Source organism: Musca domestica, unplaced genomic scaffold, assembly GCF_030504385.1.
Source record: "Musca domestica strain aabys unplaced genomic scaffold, Musca_domestica.polishedcontigs.V.1.1 210, whole genome shotgun sequence".
Taxonomy (NCBI): domain Eukaryota; kingdom Metazoa; phylum Arthropoda; class Insecta; order Diptera; family Muscidae; genus Musca; species Musca domestica.
In genome coordinates this window covers 156343-162998 of record NW_026712259.1, presented here as the reverse complement: position 1 = coordinate 162998, position 6656 = coordinate 156343, and positions in this window count along the sequence as shown.

The following is a 6656-nucleotide window of genomic DNA, read 5'->3' as shown; positions in this document are numbered from 1 at the left end:
GCATTAAAAACCCGAGATGCAAATGAATGGGAAAAGGCTATAGAAGACGAATATATATCCCAAATTAAGAACAATACTTGGGAAATAGTTGAGAAACCGCCTGAAAGGACTATTGTGGAAAGTCGATTGGTATTTCGAACAAAAGGAGACGGGAAGAAAAAAGTACGATTAGAGGCAAAAGGATATGCACAACGACCCGGTGAAGATTTCCACGAAACCTACTCTCCAGTTGCGCGATCATCGTCAATTAGACTTTTGGCAGCTTTAGCAGCAGAATTTAATCGTGAAATCCATCAAATGGATGTCGTGACGGCCTACCTTAACGGCGAATTAGATGAAAACGTATACATGCAAGTTCCCGATGAACTAGAGCCAATGCTGTCAAGAATGAAAGATGACAAATCTATTAAGAAATGCAGCGAAGAGGCAAAAGAAATTGGTTGCAGATGGCTTAAAGATTTGAAGAATAAGAAATATCCTGTTTGTAAGCTAAATAAAGCTTTATATGGTTTGCGCCAATCTGGTCTCATGTGGTACTACAAATTGACAGCGGAATTGAAATCATTAGGTCTGAAACCATGTACGCAAGATCCGTGTTTATTCTCGAAAAGAGAAGGGAATAAGATTTTATTGATTTCCATATATGTTGACGACTTATTGTTGGCTTCCAATGATCCGAAATGGATAAACTCCATAAAGTTTTCACTATCCAAGTCGTTTGATATGAAGGATATTGGTCAAGTAAAGGAATGTTTGGGGATAACATTTGAACAAAATTGTGATTTAAATGAGGTGTTTCTGTCTCAACGTAAGTACGCCGAATTTTTACTTGATCGTTTTGGTATGACAGATTGTAAACCCTCCTCGACGCCCATGGAAGCAAATTGCAAATTGGCAGTACCGCCAAAATGTGTAAAGTAACCATGTCTAAGTATCCATATCAGAAGTTAATAGGAGCATTAATGTTTTTAGCAGTCATTGCATATGCGGTAAACTTTATGAGTCAGTTCAATACAAACTACAGCGAAGAACATTGGAAAGCAGTTAAAAGAATACTGAGGTATTTGAAGGGAACTCTTGATTGTGGGCTTTTATACAAGAAAACGAATACAGATTTATTTGGAGTAGTCGACGCCGATTGGGGTGGAAATATGTCCGATCGTCGTTCATATTCTGGCTATGCATTTATACTGGCTGGAGGTGCAATTAGTTGGGAAGCACGAAAACCGAGAACGGTTTCGCTTTCCAGTACAGAGGCTGAATATATTGCTATAACGGAGGCAACTAAAGAGGCTCTTTACTTGAAAGGAATTTTGAAGAGTATTGGTTTGAATACAGGTGATGTCATTCTGTATAATGACAGTCAAAGTGCTCAAAAACTTGCACAAAATTTCTGATACAGCGCCCGTACAAAATATATTGATATTCGTCAACATTTCGTACGCGATTGTGTCAAAAATAAAGAAATATCACTTAAATATCTCTCAACGGAGAATATGCCTGCTGACTTGCTGACAAAAGGACTCAACAGAAACAAGCATAACTTTTGTTCGAAAAACTTTGGTTTAGAGAATCAAGGACAGTAGTGTATTCACTTCGAGGGGAGGTGTTGTGGAAACGAAGCAATCCACTACTACTGATAAAAATGAAAATGAGCAATTCAAAGGGATATGACTCTTATTGCTCCCCTATTCATATTACCACATTATATTGTTGCTATAAATTACTATCTCTTTTAAGATTATATGCAAACGTCTGTTACGCTTCTTAAATACTTTAGCAACAATCAACTAAATCTTCGACAATTGTAATGTGAGAAATATCGGTTACAAGGAAATAATTGAGTACTTTAAACCAATGTTGCAAATGGTTGTTAGGAAAAAAACTACGGAATTTTTCCATGAATATAAACGGACTTTTTGTGTTTTTTGGTTTGAAAGAAATTAATGGAATATTGTTCTTTCTACCTTTGTTGTTCGCAACGTGGGGAACTCCCACACCATGAAGTCTCATTCAGCCGGGCTCTTTAGCTGTTATCCTTGCTTTAGACATTCAATTTTAAACGAAGTTGAAATTGTGTCAGTAGCGAAGATCTTTATTCAGCAACTGTAGAAGGATAAACTTGGCTGGGACGAGGAACTGCCAGCAGAAAGGGCAGCAGATGTTAAATGAGTTCAAGTTACCCAGACACATGTTTGATGGAGAGAAACCAACAAAAATTGAGGTACATACTTTTGTGGACGCGTCAGAAAAGGCATATGGTGCTGTGGTGTATCTTTGGGCTATGCTGCCAGACGGCAGGCATATAGTCAGACTCCTTTGTTCAAAATCAAAAATATCACCAATAAAGGAGATCACTTTGCCACGGTTAGAGCTTTGTGTCGCTGAATTGGGGCGCAAAACTTACTGCTAAAGTCAAAGCCGATTTGGTTTACGAAGATCTACGGATTATTTATTGGTCGGGTTCAGAGATTACATTGCACTGGATCAATTCGGAACCATCAGCACTTAAGACGTTCGTTGCCAACAAGGTAAAAAACATACAAGGCAGATCGCTAAGCACTCAATGGCGACATGTGGGGACAAATGATAATCCTGCCGATTTATTATCCAGAGGAATGTTACCAGGTCATTTGTCGGGATGTCTGATGTGGTTTTATGGAACCATGTATCTACATGGAAATTAATCTCTTTGACCCCGAACCCTTGCGTCACAGAGTGAGTTATGGGATATAATCTATGGAATTAATCACAAGGGTTCATTTAGACGATTACAACGTATTGTCGGTTATGTCCTGCGATTTGCAGAAAGTATAAAAGGACACAAGCATCGAAGTTCGACAGATCCACTGACACCTATGGAGTTAAATCAGGCGATGCAACTAATAGTCAAGACCATACAGGTGGCGGATTTTGCGAAAGAAATTCAGCAGGTGAAGAAACATGGAGCATTTGACAAATCAAGCTCCATACATAGCTTTACTCCGTTTCTCGATGACAGAGGAATACTTAGAGTCGGTGGCAGGTTGGAAGAGGCAACCTTAGCATACGACACAAAACACCTGATGTTGTTACCATACAACGATCCAGGTTTGAAACTCATTCTAAGCATGATCCATTTAGAGAGTAATCACCGTGGTTCACAACTATTGCTGGCAACGTCAAGGCAAAAATATTGGATAATTAAGGGGAAGGCTATGGCTCGCAACATTGTGCAAAATTGCGTAAGGTGCACCCGGGCGAAGCCAAACTTATACAACCAAATCATGGGAAATCTCCCAACCGAGCAGGTTCACACCTGCAAGCCCTTTTATTGTCTCCGGCGTTGACTATTGCGGACCACTATGGGTCCACTACAAAATACGAGGCAAGAGACCACACAAGGTTTACATCGCTGTCTTTGTCTGCTTCGCAACAAACGCTGTACATCTTGAAGTAGTTACAGACCTAACAACGGAAGCATTCAGTGGAGCATTGAAGAGATTTATCTCTCGGCGAGGGAAATGTCAATCCTTATATTCAGACAACGCGACGAACTTTGTAGGAGCCAAAAATCAGCTCGATGAATTTAATGAGGCTGTATTTTCTCAAGAGAAGGGATCGATTTCCAGTTTATTCCCCCCAGAGGACCACATTTTGGTGGCTTATGGAAAGCCGCAGTGAAGTCAGCGAAGCAACTGTTGCTTCGCATCACTAGTAGTGCATCATTAATCCACGAAGAGTTGGAAACAATTGTTATTGAAATAGAGGCAATCCTGAATTCCAGACCGCTAACTCCTATTTCTGACGATCCAAATGATCCAGCTGCATTAACACCTGGTCATTTTCTTGTGGAAGAGCCGTTAAGGGCACAGGTTGACCCATCAGCGAACCAATCGTCAACATTATTGACAAGCAGATGGAAGGTAGTATCGCAAATTAGGCATGAGTTCTGGAAACGTTGGTCCACGGAATACTTAAATACTTTGCAAGAAAGAAGGAAATGGAGTACACCATGTCCAAACCTTGAACCTGGTCAATTGGTCATTATTAAGGAAGATAACATGCCTGTAATGCAGTGGCCGCTAGGCAGAATAACCCAGATATATATGAGGGCAACGATGGAGCTGTTCCTTTAGTTGACGTAGACACAAAACGTCGAAATTAAAAGAGCCATAACCAAATTAGCTCCTTTATGAGAAAAGGAAAAGGAACCTCTTCCGCCTGTAGAGACCAAGAGTAGGAGTAAAGGGCCATCTCCAAAGCGATTGAAGACGTCAAGCAGCATGGTAGTATCGCTGATGCTTGTGGCTTTACTATTTTCACCTCTATGCTTGTGTCATTCGTTCAACATACACAAGTTTGAGAAAAAGCCCGGAATCTATTTTCAAGGAATTGGAATCACAGAAGTTGTAACAGCAGAGTGGAAACTGATCACTTATTATGATCTTTCCCCATTTGGGCAGATATGGATGGTTTTTCTACCGGCATAAGAACGCTTCAGAAGTTGTGTAAGATAGCAGTTGAGAACAGAAGCTGTGAGATACTTTCGGAAAGTCTCATTCAAGTACAGAATCAGTTGGAATCGAATACACTGAACATATATCCCAGTCGCAGCAGGCGAGGAGCTCTAAACATAGTCGGGAACCTCGCACACTCGTTATTTGGCGTCTTGGACTCAGAATATGCGGAGCAAATCACTGTGACAATTGAGAAGGCAAATGAAGACAACCAACATCTGTTGAATCTTCTAAAAAATTAGACATCTATTATTGATTCAACAATCAACATAATCAGAAAGGACGAAGATGCGAGTCAAAGGAACTTCGGCAACATGCAAGCAGATATGAACATTTTGGGAAATAAAGTGAAGAAAGAGTGAGATGTTGTAAAGGCAACACAATCAATTATGTTCCTCACTTCGCAGCTCATGCTACTCTCATCAAAGTTGAAATATATAGAAGATAACCTAATCGACGTTTTAACGGATGCTCATCATGGTAGAGCTCCAAACCATCAAGGCTCATATTCCGCCATCTCGTGCTCTAGCCATTCGTGAAGATAATGTGTAATTAATGGGGAGTAAGGGAAGGGTTATGAAAAACCATATCATATTCGAGATTCGCCTTCCGTTAATGGATCTCCAGCAGTATGATTTATTCAAAATGATCCCCGTACCTATGATGCGATCCGTCGATTTGTTGCAATAGCATTGAAATCAACATTATTGGCAGCTAACGTCCATCGGGATGAGTTTATATCGCTAACAGCAGAAGAAATAAACAGCTGCATACATAACACAAATGACGTTTTCATTTGCGACAACCAAGCGAAGTTTAGCAAAGGCGATCGGTCACATTTATGCGAGGTGAATTTTTTATTGAATAAATCGTCAGAAGCGTGCGACTTGGTATCAACCATGCACCACCAAACTAGGAGACAAATGGAACAAAATAATTAATGGATGTTTACTCTAGCCAATTCAACAGAATTGTCCTTTGTTGTGGTACAAAAATGACTCACCTGGAGGTGCAAGGAGCTGGAACCTTAGAAATTGGGCCAGACTGCATTTTCAAAGACAACGCATTTACAATATATGGTCTTTACGAAAACAAAACAACAGTACACACATCATATCTGAGACTTAAGCCAATAGATTCCATAATCTCAAGCAGTAAGCTTGTCTTGCTCAAAACAGCATTAAACAGCACCTATGAAACACATGCTGCTGAGCTCGTCACCTTACACCAACAGCTAAAATCCATTGAAATCGGACGCCTTCTACAACTAATGGAATCGACGGCCATTCACCATCATACCATCAGCTATCTAGCTCTTTTCATTGGAATTGGAGTAGCTATATACGTCACTGTCAAGTTTCGTCAGCACAGAACTTCCAACAACAACGTCAACCCAACGCCTATTCCCCGGCAGTCAGTCTCATCATCATACGTCATTGACCAGACAGTTTCTTTAACGTTCCGTGTTCAACGTGGGGGAGAATGTTGAAAGGAACATAATATTTACACATAATATTTTTAGTCTTTGTTATTTAATAGTTTTGTTCTATGTCAGCATATAACTGACCTAATATAATTTTGGTTTCAGTGTTTATTTTAAGCAAGTCAATAACCCAAATAAAGAAACAACTCGATTGGTTTCACAATTGCTGTTATTGGCTATTTTATTGCTTACTTTGCATTTAATGCTAGTTGTATTGATATCCAAAATGTATAAATACCAAGCGAAAATAAAGATTCTTGGTAGATTACAAGAAATTGTAAACATACCAAGGTTATACAATTCAAGTGTTGTGTATATCTACTTTTATTTATATTAATAAACAGTGTCTGCCAGAGAAGTTTATCCAAAATCTCTCAATTCTTATACCTTGACAATTTTGAGAACTCATGAAGGATGGGGTAATAGTATGAGTACGGTTAATAGGTGGGTTATTTGCTCTAATTGGGGGTGGAGAAGGTGGTTTAGGATTTAGTGTAGGAATCTGAACTGATGGTGCGCTTTGATTGCTGATCGGCAATTTTGCAATCGCATCATTTAATTTGTCTACTACAGTGTAAACTTTGTCCATCTCCTTACTGACGCTGTTTTCAACTTGCGCCTGCAGATTTGCCTGATCATGGTTCAAACTATCTTGCACCAAACTTCTGACAAGT